Genomic DNA, 18,279 nt, shown 5'->3' with positions numbered 1-18,279 from the left:
CACGGCCGGCACCCATCTCCAGCTGTGCCCTGATTCTGCGGCCATTCCCACCACCAGCAACAGAGGCTGAGCTACTAGCCAGCCAACTGTCTTCCTGGGTTGGGGGTGGGGGTGGAGGACTGGAGGGTAGGGAAGCATCCTGAAGCTGCGCCTCGGTAGAGTGCTGGTGCAGGGCTGCAGATCGATCCAGCAGCCTGCTGCAGCTAGGGCTCTGCTACTAGGGCCAGCCACTGACAGGTGGGGGAGGTGAGGAGCCTGGGGAACAGACCGGAGGGGATCAGGTGGTGGGCTGGGTGGCCCGAGGGGTTAGGGGAGATCCTGACTCCTCCTACCCAGCCTAGGCAGAGTCACCAGGACAACACATCAATCCACTCCCTGCACAGCGAAGGCCCTGTAAACCTGTTGTCACTGGGCAGCAGTGCAGGACTGCAGCTGCAGGTCACACTGCTGCATCACCAGCATGAGTCCCTTCCCCTTAGAACCCTGGTTCGGTGAGGGCCCAAGGATTCCTGGGTCTGCAGCACCCTCTGCCAAGAGAGTCCCATCTGCTGCTGCCAGAAGAGGGGGGAACACAAGGGATGCGGGGGAGGGGTGTCCAAGCCACATTGACCAACTGCCTTCTAGCCCACCTGGATGGGTTCTGGGTGGGTCCAGAGTGCTAGTGGTCACCCCAAGTACAGGAAGGGTAGAGGAGGACCTGGAGCTGCTCCCACTGCAGAACCAGCGCCTCCTGTCCCTGGCTGCCCAGCAGGTGCAAACACAGCCAGCCTCCAGGCAGTAAGGGCAATGCCGGCACCTTTTCACCAGGTCTCATGCACGTGGTTGGAGGGGGGTACCGGGGGCACGCACTGTACAGGCCAGCAAAAGACCCCAACCCTACAGGGCAGAGTGAGCTGCTCGGCAGCATTGCAGGGGCTGTTTTTCTGGGAACAGACAGCCTCATCTTTCTCTGGGTGTGGCTGGGTTTGTACCACCAACCTTAAGGTGAACAGACCAAGAATAACCCCAGACATCACCAGGGTCCCTCCAGTGTGCAGGCCCCTGGAAAGCTCTGGTGCCGCTGTCACAGTGGAAGGCCTGTGGGCATGCTGCCTCAACCAGGGCCAGCTAGTCTGCCCGTGCCTGCATTCCTCAGCCTGGGCTCATTTGGTCCTTAACACCGTATCTCAAACCTTTTCACCACACCACTGCACACTCCACAAACCCAGCATGCGAGGGGGCTTCAGAGTTTGTGGGGGGAGGGATTAAAAGGCAATAGAATGTCCCCTACGAATTTACGAAGGTGGCATGTGGTGCCAGCGTCACTGCTGTGGGCACTGGTGGGTGGCCCTGCCCTGATGCTCGAGCCACCTCTGCTGAAGCCTGTCCACTATGACAACCTGCTGGTGTCTGAAACCCAACGGGGCTTCAAACGCTGAGGAAAAGGCTGACAGATCTGAATCCCACGTCTCCACAAACTTTCTGGAGACCCTTCATACTGGTGGCATGGCTCCTGAAGTCACAGCCCCCAAGCGGGCAGGATGGGTAAGAAGAGTCATATTCCAACAACAGAATCTGACCCAGCAAGGAAAACAAATGACATGAGCTCTGAACCGAAACAGGGACAAAGCTCTACCTTCTGCTGGGTGACAGCAAGACACAAGGACCTGTAAATTCACTGTGATGAGTGAGCTAATTGTGTGGCTATTCTAGCCAGTCTCTGCATTCCTACCAAAGGACGGGTGGCATTGTGTAATTGTGAGGTAGGAGTCTGTGGCCCACCCAGGGGACTCTAAGGTCCATGGCATCCGTGTGGGCAGGGCCATGCAAATTAGGTATGTGTGACTCTGAGGACTGGTCTGTTTTGCCATCCTCATTTTAATATGAGCCTTCTAAGAAGCAGGAATGAGAACCCCACTACCAGCAAGAAAGAGCCAGTAGTGGAGCATGTCCTTTCAGCCCCAGACCCAGGGGCCCGGAGTGGCACTTGCACCAGGGGCAGGACAGAGAGGAGTGGGCTTCCTGGTTCAGGAGGGAGAAGGCCGAGTGCCTTTGGGAAGGGGCTTGCTAGTGAAGTAAGATACCGCCCCCAGGCATTCGTCTGGGAGCTAGGGTCACCAACCCACAGAGGTAAGGCCACGCTGCAGTCGGGCTGGCTGATACACCTGCTGCTGCCTGTGGAGGGGAGTGCCTTTGGGCATTTCCTGGCAGCACCAGAGTTTCCTGACACGATCAGCACAGAAGGAGCAGCCTGTGTGGGCACCACTAGGAAGGCACACTCCTGACTCAAGAACTGAATCCTGAGCACTCCTGACCCTGGACTGTGACCTGTTCACGTCCCCATTAGGCCTCGTGATTATGAGTTGTGTGTGGCCAAAGCACTGCACCCCCAGGAACGAAAGCTGATGGAGATGTGCCAGGCGGGTCAGGGAGGCTGGGGGTGGAGGCTCAGCTGACCTCCGCCTCACAGGGATGGGCCTCGGCTGAGGCAGGGGCGGATTCTCCTTCCCTCTTGTGAAGCCAGAGGTCAGAGGGCGGGTTCACAGCATTACATACATCATGCTCGAAACCAGGCCAAACCAAACTTTGGGTTTTTTTTTAAACAAGCGGCCATCTAGCTCAGAAGCAACAAAGTCCACATGGAAGAACACACCAGCCTGAGTGAGCGAGTGGTCCCAAAGGGATCAGTTACCAGGCATCAAAGAACAAAAAATCATATCATTGACTGCACACCTCCATGATAGGATCGCTGAAGACAAATGGGTGCATAAGCAAATGTGGTGAAGAAAGCTGATGGTGCCCGGCTATCAAAAGAGATAGTGTCTGGGGTCTTAAAGGCTTGAAGGTGAACAAGCGGCCATCTAGCTCAGAAGCAAATAAGCCCACATGGAAGAAGCACACCGGCCAGTGCGATCACGAGGTGCCCAAGGGACCAGGTATAAGGCATCATGCAAAAAAAAAAAAAAAGATATAAGTGTGTGTATGTATGTGTATATATGTGTATATGTATATATGTATGTATATATATGTATATATATATCATATTAAATGAAGGGGGAAGTGCAGAGTGGAGACCCAAGGCCCAAGTGTCGACCAATGGAGATCCCCTCATAGAGGGGTTTAGGAGAGGAGATGGGTTAATTAGGGTGTGAGGTAGTATCGATGAAGAACACAGCTTTCCCCCGGATCCTGGATGCTTCCTCCCCCCAACTACCATGATCCGAATTCTACCTTGCAGGGCTGGATAGGACAGAGGCTGTACACTGGTGCATATGAGGGTTGGAGGTACAGGGAATCCAGGGTGGATGATACCTTCAGGACCAAGGGTGTGAGGGACGATGCTGGGAGAGTGGAGGGTGACTGGGTTGGAAAGGGGGAACTGATTACAAGGATCCACATGTGACCTCTTCCCTGGGAGAGGGACAACAGAGAAGGGGGGAAGGGAGACTCCGGATAGGGCAAGATATGACAAAACAACGATGTATAAATTACCAAGGGCATATGAGGGAGGGGGGAAGGGGGAGGGAGGAGGGGAAAAAAAAGAGGACCTGATGCAAGGGGCTTAAGTGGAGAGCAAATGCCTTGAGAATGATTGGGGCAGGGAATGTATGGATGAGCTTTATACAATTGATGTATGTATATGTATGGATTGTGGTATGAGTTGTATGAGTCCCTAATAAAATGTAAAAGAAGAAAAAAAAACATACACAGGATGTGATAACATCAAGAAAATTTTAAAAACTGTTATTATACAATCAAGGTTTTTTCAGGGTGGGGGGGAAGACCCCCAAATTCAAGCCAACCTTACAGAGACCCCTTTTTATCCCTGAAAGCGACAAAGACAATTCTGGTGCAGGAGCCCATCAGCATGAGGCCATCACAGCCCACATGGGGTTCACAGCCACATGGTGAATTGCAGACAGAAAACAAAGGTGGTAGTAGTCACAAAATCACCCCATCCCTGCCACAGGCAGGACAGTGGCTCTGCACAAACGTGGGCTGGAAACAGGGTTCACCCTGGAGTTCTCGGCCACCAGGCTACTTGATGGGCGGGTCTGGCTCATAACCATGAGACCCTGGTATCCCACCTTCCAGGTGACATGCCCAGGCAAGTGACCTGAGGGCAAGACCACGTCCATAGCTCCACAGCATCTCCCATTGGCCACTTCTCCCGGTGGAGCCTCCGGTTCCTCCCAGAGAGCTCTTGCTGGGGGTGTGTTGAATGGGGCCAAAGCCTGTAGGAAGCTAGGAACCCAATTCTCAGTAGATGCCAACTTCCCCTGAGCTTCCTTCACTGACCCTGGAGCAGCCTTGGGGAATGATTTGGGGGGGAGCTGATACTATTGAGCAGTCACCTAAGACGCAGCAGTTCTTGACATCGATAGCAAAGAAGAGTGACAGAAACCAAGGAATCGAGGAAACAATTCATCCAATGGGCGAAGGGATTTCACATGACCTTGGGACCCTCCATGAAAACTTGAAGGTGTCCAGCTCCCACTGGGGACTCCTCTGACTGGGACCCTGCACACACAGGGGGAGAAACGTGGCCCCAACTCAAAGTTCTATCCAACATGAGGCTTCCTGGTCGCCAGAAACTGATGGGACCCCTGGGACTATGACCCTTAGCCACCGTTCCAACCTACATCTGCCCACTTCCACCGCCAACCTTCAACCCAGCGAGAGCCCACAGGGCAGACAGTAATACCAGGGAGGTGGCATTCCTTAGAGCAGTGCTTCTAACCTTCCTCATGCTGCGACCCTTTCACACAGTTCCTCGTGTTGTGGTGACTCCCCCAACTATAACATTATTTTTGTTGCTACTTCATCACTGTTATTTTGCTACCGTTATGAATCGGGCGACCCCTGTGAAAGGGTTATGCGACCCCCCCCAAAGGGGTCTCAACCCACAGGGTGAGAACCACTGCTTTAGAGCAATTAACTACGCAGATGGAAAAGCAGCCCGGGCCCAGGGAGAAAGGCCAGCAGGCAAGAAGGGAAACAGGAAATCGGGGAGGAATGGGACCAGGGGCGAGACATTGAGGGTACTTGCTCTTTGGACGCACAATGAAACGATTTTTAAACTAGGGCGGAGTCTGTGCACATGAGCGGCAGGCATTCTCTGGTTTCCGTCAAGACCCCTCTGATTACTTAGAACCCTGCACACAACGCAAGTTCTGTGTAGATAGCGCCTTGCTCCCTCTTTCCTTTGAGGTATTTCCAGACCACTTAATGGCTTTTTTACCCTATCCACTCCTCCCCCAAATATCCATCTGCAATTGCTTGGCTCCCCAAGACGTGGCAAGCAGTGTGCACGATTCTACACATACTTTCGGCGTGTGTGCAGTCGGTCACTGTAAAGAAGGTACAGAAGCCGCAGCAGAAATCCCTAAGAAACAGTCTGAAGTGGGCAGTCACACTTCCCTGTCAAACGGGCAGAGACGTTGGAATCCTGAACTGGACTGAGTGAGGACAGGGGGAGGGGCAGTACCATAAACCACAGGCGGAAGTACCACCCAGCTGCTCGTCACCCAGTCCCAAAACTGTCTAACATTGATCAAGAGATTTCCAGCAGCTCTGCGGGCGGGAGAAAGACCTGGCGTTCTGCTCCCTCAAAGACTACACCTTAGAAAGCACCTGGAACCATTGCCCTGGCGTGGCCTCCTCACTCCACAGCAGCACCAGCAGCAAGAGCTGGAGCTCTGTATCCATCCTTCTTTGGAGGCTACCTGGCAGAGTAATCACACAGAACCAAGCCATTCTATTCATAGCTGCTCACATACGGGGCATTCAGTCAGAGAGAGGGGAAAGCTTCCAAAATGCCAACGGGAAAACGGCTGGTTCGCACACTCACTCACTAGTATTAAAAACATCATTTTATGTGAGGAAGTGAATATATTAAGGAACAAAGCAGGGAAGATACATACTGTGTTTATTCTAGTAATTTTCTGGTAAGCAGCGCTGGCGGTGTTGGGCTGCTGACCACAGTCCCCAGTTGAAACCCAGCAGCCACACTGGGGGACAGAGGAGGCTTTCTACTCCTGTAAAGACGGATCGCATGGAAACCCACAGGAGCTATCCACCCTGTCCCAAGGGGTGAGTTGGCATCCACTGGGTGACAGTGAGTGTTTCATTTAAGTAACCTATAGTGGTGGGGGGGAGTTGAAGGAGGGTGGACTGACTGCCACCAGGAAGAGACGAGGCAGGGTCCTTTGGGAAGCTCCGGAATCCTGGAGACAGAGTGCTAGCACCAGAGGTGACAAGCAGCAGATGAGAAACAGCGGCAGAACCAGAAGGAGCACAGGTGGGTGGGCTTTCCCTGCTAGGGCACCTTCCAGCCTGAGCTGTGTGCCTCCGGGCACTTGTCATGAATGGACCACACCTGTGGGAGGGAGGCAAAGGCCCGCCTGAGGGGTGGAGAGGCCTGCTCCCAGCACAGCTGAAAAGAAGCTGCCCTGGCCTAGGAACTGTACCCCAAGTCTTTCCTAATCCTGAATTGCAACTTGGTTCTTCCCTAACAAGCCCACAACTGTGAACGAATCCCTCAGCAAGAAGGTAAATAGATTAGGACTGGTTTGGCTTTTTGTTAAAAGGAAGTCGCCCTCAAAATGACTCCACAGGTGTTTTTATTCTCTATTTTATACCTCCCTTCATTTCCCAAATTTCCTTCCATGCTTTTAGAAACAGGTGAAATTAATTTTCAAAATACTGGTGAGAATGATTTCCATGGTAAAACCTAGACCTTCTCCTACAGTCCATGTGTGAAAAGCAGCAACTAACCTAATTAAGATAGATAAAATGCCTAAGCCATGAGCTGGCCTGTCACAGATGGGGACGGAGCCTACAGGTCCCGCCCAAGACTGGGCAGAGGGGTGCCACTGAGAATGCTCTTGCGCTGACAACACAGAGACGTGGCTGGTCCGTGGGGTGAGGAGCAATGAGCGGCTGGGAGGCCCCCTGTGGGAGGAGGTGAGTTTAACCGTAGCACCTGGGAGTCTTTCCTCAGAGGCTAACATGCCTGTCTTTGGTGGGTGTGTGGGCTGAACTTCCTCCCTCCCCAACTAGAGAATCCCTGCTACCATGCTGGCGACCTCAATGCCACGGACGTTAAGCCTGGGCCAGAGCGCAGGGCCTTCTTGTCTGCACGTGTTGATGGGCCACAGCTGGACCGTGTGTGGATTTACATGCCGGAGTCTCAGCCTTTGCTAGGAAGATGACGAGGGTGCGGCAAAAAGTGTGTGGGAAGATGGAATCAAAAGATGATGGAAGTTTTCCACCAGCTCCTGAAGCCTTCTGGCTTTGAACTGCTGCCCTCAGTGAGCAGCTCAAGGCGTGACCACTGTTAGGCTCATTCCGACCCAGAGCAGCCTACAGGATAGGGTAGAGCTGCGCCTGTGGGTTTCAGAGACTCATTATCCTGCTCCCTCAGGGCAGCAGGTGGTTTCGACCTGCTGACCTTGCATGACCACGAGGCGACCAGTGGTGCCCCTGCAGAACCTTTCTACCAACTATGAAAAGGCAGGAACTCCCTCAGCCTGATGTGCCAAGAAACGCCTTATAATCATTGTACCTTTCACCACTAAAGCATGAAGAAGAAAAACCTGGAGGACATGCTTCCTGTTTTTTCAAACACTCATAATCAGCATGCAAGGCTAAGAGAAGGACACGAAACAGCCCTGCCTTTATTCACAGATGACTGGGTGCCCTGTGGAGGAAATCCGACAGTCACCAGTAAACTACTTACTCAAACCACAACTCCAAACACACTCACTGTCACCCAGTGGATGCCAACTCATAGTGTCCCCTTGGGACAGGGTGGATAGCTCCTGTGGGTTTCCATGGCGATCCATCTTTACGGGAGTAGAAAGCCTCCTCTCTCCCCCAGTGTGGCTGCTGGGTTTCAACTGGGGACTGTGGTCAGCAGCCCAACACCGCCAGCGCTGCTTACCAGAAAATTACTAGAATAAACATGAGTTCACCAAGGTCACAGGATAGAAGATCAATGGTCACTCACCACCTGGGTTTCTAAAGCTGAACTTCACAGAAACAGACTGCCATCTCTCTCGCCTGCAGAGCAGCTGGTGGGTTCAAACAGCTGACCTTGCAGTTAGCAACCACGCTCTAACCACTGTGCAACCAGGGCTCCCAGTTCGGAATCAGGGGTGCGTCCTCATCACAATGGTCAAAACCCTAAAGGCAGTTACAGCAAATGTTGGTGAGGGAAGTGGGTAACTGGTGCCCTTATCCACTGTGGAGGGGGTGGGAGATGGGGAGTTGGGGGGTGTAGAAGATGGGGCACTTTGGAGAACTATCTGTAGTTTTCTCAGCAATTCTCCTGGGTGAGAGTCAAAGGAAATGACAACACGTGTCCACACAAACACAGCACAAGAATGTCCACGCGAACCTCCCAGGAAAGCTCTTCCCTGAATGCCCACCAAGCGGAGAATGGACGACAAATCGAAACAAGAAGAGCTGGGGCTGGGTGTCGGGGCATGATTGCAGCATGTCACAGGGATGTGGGTTTGGTTGACTGGAATGTTCCAGGTCTGAATGGTAGCAATGGTTCTGTAACTCTGTAAATCTACTAAAAAATAATAATAATCACTGAATTGTGTACTTAGGACTCATAAATATATTTATAACAATAGGGATATGGGTCTAGGTACATATATTTGTAGGTTAAGTATTAAGGTAGTAGATGGACATTGGGTCTCTACTCAAGTCCTCAACAGAACAACACTTCGTTCTAATAACCTGGGCATTCTGTGATGCTCACCTTCTCAAGACAATCACTAAAGACAAAGCAGGTGCATAAGCTAATATGGTGAAGAAAGCTGATGGTGCCCGGCTATTACAAGATATAGCATCTGGGGTCTTAAAGGCTTGAAGTTGAACAAGCTGCCATCTAGCAGGGAAGCAACAAAGTCCACGTGAAAGAAGCACACCAACCCGTGTGATCATGAAGTGTAGATAGGATCAGGTATCAGGCTTCAGAAGACCCAAAATAAACAACCATTCTGATGCGAACAAAAGGGGTCAGAATGGAGACCCAAAGCCCATCTGTAGGCAATTGGACAACTCCTCACAGAAAGGTCACAAGGAAGAGACGAGCCAGTCAGGGTGCAGTATACCACAAGCGAAACACACAACATTTCTAGAATACTAGTAACAATAATTTCTGATTTACTCTCACTGAAACCTTAGTAATAATTTTTTACTTATTCTCATGCGCTCAATAAACATTTGTTTCATTAAAAAAATTAAGAAACACACATTCTCCTAGTTCTTTAATGCATCATTCGCTCCACTATCATGACCCCAGTTCTATCTGATAAATCTGCCTAGACCAGAGCATGCAGAGGTACAAATCAGAGCTCTCGACACACAGAATCCAGGACAGATAGACTCCTCAGGACCAAAAATAAAAGTAGCTATACCATGAGGGTAGGGGGAAGGTTGGTGGGGAGAATGGAGAGAAAGGGGGAACCAATCGCAATGATCGAAGTACAATACCCCCCCAACCAGAAGGATGAACAGAAACGTGGGTAAAGGGAGACAGCGAACAGTATAAGATATAAATTTATAAATTATCAAGGGTTCATGAGGGTGGGAGGGAAGGGGAAAAAAGGAACTGATATCAAAGGCTCAAGTAGGAAGAAAATGTTTTGGAAATGATGATGGCAACCTATGTACAAATGTGCTTGATTCAATTGATGTATGGATCCCCTTACAGAAGGGTCACAAGGAAAAGATGAGCCAGTCAGGGTGCAGTATAGCACCGTCAAAACATACAACTTTCCTCTGGTTCTTTAATGCTTCCCCTACTCCCACTATCATGATTCCAATACTACCTTACAAATCCCGCTAGACCAGAGAATGCACACAGGCACAGTTAAGAGTTGGAAACACAGGGACTCCTGGACCTATAAACCCCTCAGGACCCATATTGAGAGTAGCAATACTAGGAGGGGAAGGGGAAGGTGGGGGGGGGCATTGAGAAAGAAGGAACAGGTCACAATATTCTACATATAACCCCCTCCCAGGGGAAAAGACAACAGAAAAGTGGGTGAAGGGGGACATTGGTCAGTGTAAGACATGAAAAAATAATAAATTATCAAGGGTTTATGAGGGAGGGAGGGTGGGGCAGGGAAATATAAGCTGATACCAAGGGCTCAAGTAGAAAGAAATATGTTTTGAAACTGACGATAGCAACAAATGTACAAATGTGTTTGACACAATGGATGCATGAACAGATTGTGATAAGAGTTGTAGGAGCCCCCAAATAAAATGATTTTTAAAAACTGATGTGTGAATTGTTATGAGCTATAAGAGTCCCCAATAAGATGATTTATTAAAATTAACCAAAAAAAGACTCGTGATCTTTATGGTATGTAAATTATACCTAAATAAAACAGAGAGAGAGAGAGAGAGAGAGGAAGTTGATGGGTTGTGAAGTTCCTAGGCCCCCAGGGATGAGGAGGATGGGAACAGGAAGTTGTGCTGAGCCCATCTCCATTCAACAGAGGAGCCCACGTGAACCAAAGCAGAGCTGTGCTCCACAGGCTTTCAATAACTGTGACCTCTCGGAAGCAGATCTCCAGGCCTTTCTTCTGAGCTGCCTCTCGGCGGAGTCTAACAGCGAGACTTTCAGAGAGCCAGTCCCCCAGCACTAGGCTACCTGAAGTGAGGAGCCTGCTGGGAATGAATTTCAGAAGCAGTACCTGGAGCCAGGCGCTCTCCCTTCACTGGCCCCTTGGCTGGGCTAAAGAAGGGTCCGCCCTCAGCTCTGAGATGGCAGACAAGCAGGAGGAAAGAGTGCTCCCCTTCCTCGTTGAGAAACCCAGAGAAACAACCAAGAGGTGACCCGGGAGGTTTGTCATTGTAACAGCCCAGCCAAGCCACACAGGGAGGCCCCAGGCTGACCAGCCCCACTGCCCCGACAGACAGGCGGCCAGAGTGGCGAGGTCACCAGACAGCAGAGAAAGGCTCCACCGTGCAGGCGAGGAGGAAGCAGCACACAGAGAAAGAGGGTCACCCAGATGGGCAGACATGATGCGGGTTCCCCTTCAAAGGGAGAAACACCCCTGTCGCTAGTGGAAGAAGAAAAATGTAGCCACAAAACAAGAGCAAGATGCTAAAAAACAAACACCACCAACAAAAAGCTCTTGGAAAAGAAGTGACAAAAACCAGAGGGCTGGAAGGTGAGCTGAGGAAACGGCCTGGAAATTAGACAAAGGAGAGAGACTGGAGAGAAAAGGACAGAGGCCGGTACCTGTCGGCCAGGCAGGCAGCGCTGACCCCAAACAATGGACCCAGGAGAACCAGCGCAGTTTCTCAGCGCACTCACACACGGCTTCTTAATAAAGGGCCCAACCCAGCGGCGAAAACACATCCCGCCAAGATATGGCCTATAGGTTTTCAGAACGCATTAGGAGGAGGAGGAGAAAAGGCAGGTTAAGTAAAAAAGGATAAAAAATCACAACGTCTCCCAGCAGTTCAGAGAGGCACCGGAAACTGGAAGAAAATGAACCGGTGGCTCCGAACCTCCAGGAAGGGAAGTTATTTTATTCCAGGGCTCTATCACCAGCTGGGGCCCCAATGGCCCTGTGGTTAATGCGCTCAGCTGCTAACCAAAGATGGGGTTTGAACCGACCAGCCTCAGCTGGGAGGGAGAAAGGTGCAGCCGTGTGTCCCCAGGAAGATTTCCAGCTGAGGGGCAGCTCTGCTCTCCTCAGGGTCACTGGGAGGCAGTGCTGACTCCACGGCAGTGGGCTGAGTTTTTCATTCCAGCAGGCAAGCCTGAGTGGAGACTAGAGGCCCTGTGGACATAGGATGTTGCAAACGGTGGCCTTCTGCACACTCACAAAGTCACCAGGGATGTGCCACCGAACAGAGGGACAGGTTCTAGAACCACGGGGGGGGGGGGTTAGCTGCAACAAGAAACGGGGGAACAAGAACAAAGCAGGGGCACCCCTGAGCAGCACAGGGGCGCCAAGAAACAGCCAACACACTGGGGCATCCTGAGCGACTAGAGAGCAACAGGCGGAGGGCTGGGGACAGTGACTCACTGCAGGCACACAGAGCAACGAGAAACAATAGCCATGACAAGTTGGGCAGAAAGGAAGGGGATCTTCATAGACGCAAACCCATGGTCCTGGAAGGCAGAGTGCTGGCCCCCAAAATGGCAGCTCTGTGTTGGGGTGACCATCCTGGGTTTTGCTCTCAGCTCTAAAGTACTGACTGGCAGCCCAAACCCACCCAGTGGTGCCACAAGAGAAAAGGCCTGGCACTCTGCTTCCACGCAGACGGCAGGCAAGAACAGAACGTGGGTCGGGGTCACCATCAGTCAGAATCAGCATGGCAGCCCTGGGGTTTTCTTGTTTATATTGGGAGGTGGGGATGGGTGGCTGGAGGTTCTAAAGGCGGGACAATGAAAAGACCTATATTCTCCTCTGTCAGGATGAGCAATCATTGAGTAGATGAGTTAGTTTGTGGAAAGATGGAATTAGAAGATAATGGAATTTTCTCATAAACGTTTTGAAGCGCCTATGTACCATGCCAAACATTTTTTAAAAATCAAGTAGAAGAATAAATATGCTCCTTAAAATTGGGGAATGCATCTAGCCCTGTTGGTATAGTGGTTAATCACTATACCAAAATTCGGGAATGCGATACCCAAACAAAACTGTCCACTGTTGGCAGTAGCTGATGAGGCAAGCGGAGCGGGGAGGAGGAGGGGTCCAGGCAGGCAGTGCCTGTGGTTTGGGGGCTTGTGTTTCCTGCAGTGGTTCTCAGCCTTCCTTATGCTGCGCGACCCTTTTACACAGTTCCTCGTGTGGTGGTGACCCACAAACATAACATTATTGTCGTTGCTACTTCATCACTTTCATTTTGCTACTGTGATGAACCGTCATATAAATATCTGATTTACAGGATGTATTTCTATTATTACAAATTGAACATAATGAAAGCATAGTGATTAATCACAAATACAATATGTAATTCTACATTGTGAAATATTTAGTTCTAGTGACAAATCAATGAAATTTTGCCTTGAAGCATGGTGTAGCATGGGTAGCAGTCTTCACACTGGGTACTCGGATGTGGGCATATCTGCATGTGGGCAGATCCTCCTGGAGACAGAGAGAAGCGGTATCTTGGTTCCTAAGACCATCAGAAAGATGTGTCTTGAGCTTGCAGGACTGATGCAAGCGCTGCCCATTCGTGGCTTTGTTGTGTGTGGCTTTTGCTTTCTCGGGGTCCCTCTCAGCTTGGATGTGGGGAACTTCCTTCATGGTGAGCCTGCTCAGACTCGAGATCTCTCGGACTTTATGGTCTGGAACCTGCCAGAGGAAATCCTCTGCTTCCAGTGGGGCTCATGAAGGAGCTCTAGTGGTGCAGTGCCGAAAGCACTCCGCAGCTAACCAAAAGGTTGGTGGTTTGTTCCCCACATCCGAGTGAGAGGGACCCTGAGAAAGCAAATGCCACACACAACAAAGCCACGAATGGGCGGCAATGCGTCAGTCCTGCAAGCTCAAGAAAGCGGGGGCTGCCAACCACCACCCTGTGCAGAAAGGACCACAGCCCTGGGTGACGTCCTGAGACCCAAGGCCAGACTCTGACCCGTGGGACTGTCAGGTGATAACAGGGGGCTGGTTTTAAGTTTGTGGTGATTTGTTACACTGCAGTAGGAAGTGAATCCAGATCTCAGCACAGGAAGGTGGGGGTGCTGTGAGAAACAACTCAACTGTGGATGTTGTCTTGACCCGGGGTGGAGAGTGGAGGCAAGGGGAGTTCTGAGCACCACGGGAGAAAATGGCTAGATGCTTTGAGCAGAGAGAGGGCAGGAATATGAGCAGTATGTTTTCCCAGTGCTGCCAGAGAAGGCGCTTACAGAGTGAGAAACGTGCGGCTGGCCAGAAACAGAAGAAGAGAGGATCCTTGTGAAGGGAGGGCAAAAAGAGCACAGAAATTGTGCCCTCTAATAAGACAGAATCGTACACAAGACCAGACTTGTTGGTCAGAGAGAGACTGGAGGAACCCCTGGGCCTCTGGCCCTTGGAAACCCTTCAGGATTGGAGCTCAACTCACCCCCATGGCTCGACTTTCAGCCAAACAGTGAACACAGTCCCATAAGGGAAACAGTCATAGCAGAGAAGGAAGCACACCTTAGAGCAGTGGGTCTCCACCTTCCTCATGCTGCGACCCTGTCACACAGTTCCTCGTGTGGTGGTGACCCCCAAACATAACATTATTGTCGTGCCCCTTCATAACTGTCATTTTGCTACTGTGATTAATTGGGTGACCCCTGTGAAAGGGTCGTTTGACCCCAAAAGGGGTCTCAACCCACAGGTTGAGAACCACTGCCTTAATCGAGCACACCAGATCCAAAGGGTGGCGTGTGCCCAGGGAGAGAGCTCAGAAGGCAGGAAGGGACAGGAAAGGAGGACAGAAGGAAGAGGAAAACGGGGAGGCGGTGGAAAGAGGGCTGTTATGCTGTAGGGATAGACCAATGTCAGGAAACTAAGCATGTATGGATTATTAAATGGAAAGCCAATTTGCTCTGTAAACTTTTACCAGAAAGTCAATTGAAATAAAAAGAAATTGTGCCCTGTAGTTATGTGGAAATCAGAACTTGTGAAGGACGAGTTCCCGGAAACATGGTGGAAGTGCTAGCTGGGTGCTCCTTACACCTAAGGCGGAGGAGGGAAATCAATTGATGGGATTTTTAAAAAAGGGCAAGACGGATGACTGAAGATTATCAGCCTGCCAGATGACAAACACTGCTGTCAGTCAGAAATGGCCACTGACGTGGGGCCCAGAGAAAAGCCATGTGTGTGACCATCTGACCCTTTGTGGGAACCTTGGGAAGACTGACAGGTCAAGTCCTCAGACACACAGTCTCCTTCCAGAGATTCGGAAGTCTGTCCTAGGTTTTCTCCATCAATCGAGGGGGAAGTGTACTCATTGTTCTTCAGCTCCACAAACGCCCCAAACAGTGAAGGGGTGATCTCCGACAGACCTAGAATGTGGCTTTTGTCCAATAGGATGAGCTTCTGTGAGACTGATGGAGGTCCACACAGTTCTTGAGGAAATTACATCAGCAAAAACAACTGCCTGCTTAGATGGAGAGAGATCGAGGGAAGGCAAGTGGAGAGAGGCTACTGGTGGGAAGCAGGCTGACAAAGCTACCCAACTTCAAGCAAGAGAAAACGGCAGAGTGGAATCCTGAGGCCCCCGCCCTGGGAGCAGAGATTATTCCTAGACCTGGGAACCTGGGTCATGAAGTCTGTCTATAGATTTCAAAACTGCTTAGAACCAGTAACATCTGCCTGCCTTCCATAGTTCCCCTTTTGAAGGGGGTGGCTTTCATTGTCTCACCACTGTGTGTTGGGAGCAGAGGTCTGGAAAGGGAGGGGCCTGTGCCCAAGTTGTAATTGATAGATTGTACATCAACACCTCCTCTATACCCGAGCTAGAGAATGGGATATGGGACTTCTGAGGATCCGGGAATGGGGACGAGTCCTTGGGAGAGCCTGGAATGAGGAGAAGGTACTTTGCATGTGGTACAGTTGAGGACTGTTGGGAGTCAGAGAAAGACCCTGACCAGCAGAATGTCAACACAGCCCCAGACTCCTCTCTCGTGTAAGCCTTCTGGGGCATGGGTGGAATTGGTGAACATGAGGAGCTATTGCTGCTATGATTAGATTTTTCCAATAGGACAAGAGAGACTTTTTCAAATGTAGCTAAGTGTGCTGGTGACATAATCTCCTGTCAACTTGAGAAGTGGTGGAGGCTAGCCTGTCAATCAGGCCGCAGCTTGATGACCTCATTTGGAGGCACCGTGGAGATAAACAGCTCACTGGAGGCCAGCTACACACAGATTCTCTGCTTTGTCTTCCTGCTGACAAGACACATGGAGCTACTCTAGAGCCCTGGAGTTGGAGGAGCCACATGGAGACCCGTCAGTGTTGAGATGCTTCCACTGCCACTAGATCCACAAGACTGTCCACCCACTGGCCTGTGATATTCCTGTATTTGGCGCTATTGCATGCACTGCATGAGTTCTGAAAAGGAATTTTACAGATTGATGTTGGACATATGGCTATTATCTGACTTACGGACTTGATCTAGACTGGGCTGGGATGTTTTCTCAATATACAATTGCTCTTTTATATAAAGCTCTTTCTTTTACATATATTTGTGCCTATGAATCTCTCTCTAGTCAACCCAGACTAACACACTAAGTTTACAAATCGTTGATTTGGGGTTAATGAAAAGGATTATCTAAGCAGGCCTAAGCTAAACCCATGAGCCTTTCAAAAGCTGAGAGGATGTCACATGCTGAAAGCAGAAGACGTCACTACTATGCTGACTTGGGGCCTCGGGGGTCCTGTGGAAAGGACGTGAAAGCCACCTATAGTTTAGAATAGCCCCCAGTGGACAGCCAGGAAGAAAATCAACTCTCCCAACAACGAGCGTGGCGTTTGGGACAAGTCTGCAGGCCCTGATACTCTGGCCATCCAGCACACCAGCAAGGAGAATCACTTGACCGTGTGGTGCGGGCATGCCAACCTTACTGTGTGCTGTCTGATTCTGATTCATAGTGACCCTACAAGGACAGAGTAGAACTGACCCATTGGAGGTCCTCGACTGCCACACGGAAGCAGACCGCCGGGTCTTTCCCCCTCGGAACTAGCTGATGGGCTAGAATCACCAACCTTTGGGTAAGCAGCTGAGCTCCATGCTCCTTCCAGCGGTGGCAAATATGAATCCACTGCTTACTCAACTGGTCAAAATGTGCTGTCTTATTGGCACCAAGTCAGAACCAAACCTAAGTTTTGTTGGAATTGTAAAAGCTTGGTAGAAAACATCTGTGGTCTTAATTTGTATGACTTTGACTAATGAGTATGACTTAATTTGTAAGATTTCTGTGAAATCTCTGCATTTTTTTCTCACTCTTCTTTTTTAATGGATTTAGAATATTTTTTCTTCCTTAATATATGCTGAATATTTTTTAAAGCTCTTTCCCAAGTTCATGGACTGTTTTTCACTTTGTGTTATCGTTCGAGAACCAGGACCCCTTCATAATTATCAGTCTCTTCCTTTATGATTTGAGTTGTGTTTAATTCTTAATTTCCCTATTAGGAAGTAGGGAAATTCTTCAGAATGCTATTTGTTATTGATTTCTACCTCATTGTTCTGTAGTCAAGGTGCCCTGGTGGCAGAGAGGCTAAGCGTGTGCCTGCTAACCAAAAGGTCAGCAGTTCAAACCTACCATGCTCCTCAGGAGAGGAGTCTTGATTGTTTAGATTTACAGCCTTAGAGCACCTATGGGCAGTTCTAGTCTGTCCTATAGGGTTGCCATGAGTAAGGACCCACTCAACAGTAGGGGATTTGGTTTGGTTTTCTTTGGTTCTGTCGTGTTAGAGAACACGTTCTGGCGTGCAGACATTTGACATATGCTTAGACTCATTTTACAACCCAATAGGGCTAATTTTTGCACACACCAGTGCTTGAGAAAAAGGTAGTATGCTCTCTAATAGTCGGGCGGAGGGTTCTATTCCTAATGCCCACTACATCAGTCACGGCAAAACCAAGGTTGAGGCAGGGGTGGTAGTGTGTTTGTATTGTCTGTGGCTGCTTTCAACCTCATTCAACAAAGGCGATGTGGCTGCGCCATGTTACTAACACTGGGAGTTTGCCAGCCCAGCCCCTGCACTCCGTTCTCCATGGTGGTCACTTCACCACCTGTGTGCTCTTTGCCAGGCATTAATGAAAGCGCTCTCTCAAAACCATCACGATACTCACGGGCATCTCTCTTGCGCTGGTGCGGCTAGTCCTCCACCGTGAGGCTTATTTCTTGAGCACAAACAAGCTTCAAGGGCTCTCTCCTTCCTTCCCTCGTGAGTGCAGGAGTTCCTTCGCCCCTGCAGTGTCTGACCTGAGGTCCATCTGAAGGCTCACAGCTCTCTCCCATGCGCGAGGCTTTCCCCAGGCATTTGCATAGATAGCCTCTGCTCTGGGCGTGTCCCTTGCAAATGAAACAGCCCACAGCTGGCCTCGGGTTTCTCATAGAAGTGTGGCTCATTTGTATATATATATCATATTAAATGAAGGGGGAAGTGCAGAGTGGAGACCCAAGGCCCAAGTGTCGACCAACGGAGATCCCCTCATAGAGGGGTTTAGGAGAGGAGATGGGTTAATTAGGGTGTGAGGTAGTATCGATGAAGAACACAGCTTTCCCCCGGATCCTGGATGCTTCCTCCCCCCAACTACCATGATCCGAATTCTACCTTGCAG

General features: G+C 50.3%; 1 protein-coding gene across 2 annotated transcripts in view; it reads right to left on the bottom strand.

Moving 5' to 3' along the window:
- Window positions 1–18,279, bottom strand: part of RADIL (Rap associating with DIL domain) — a 47,373-nt gene that overhangs the window by 9,160 nt on the left and 19,934 nt on the right. The gene's annotated exons all lie outside the window — the stretch shown is intronic.

Source organism: Tenrec ecaudatus, chromosome 12 (genome assembly GCF_050624435.1).
Source record: "Tenrec ecaudatus isolate mTenEca1 chromosome 12, mTenEca1.hap1, whole genome shotgun sequence".
NCBI lineage: Eukaryota > Metazoa > Chordata > Mammalia > Afrosoricida > Tenrecidae > Tenrec > Tenrec ecaudatus.
This window is presented reverse-complemented; position numbering and strand designations above follow the sequence as displayed.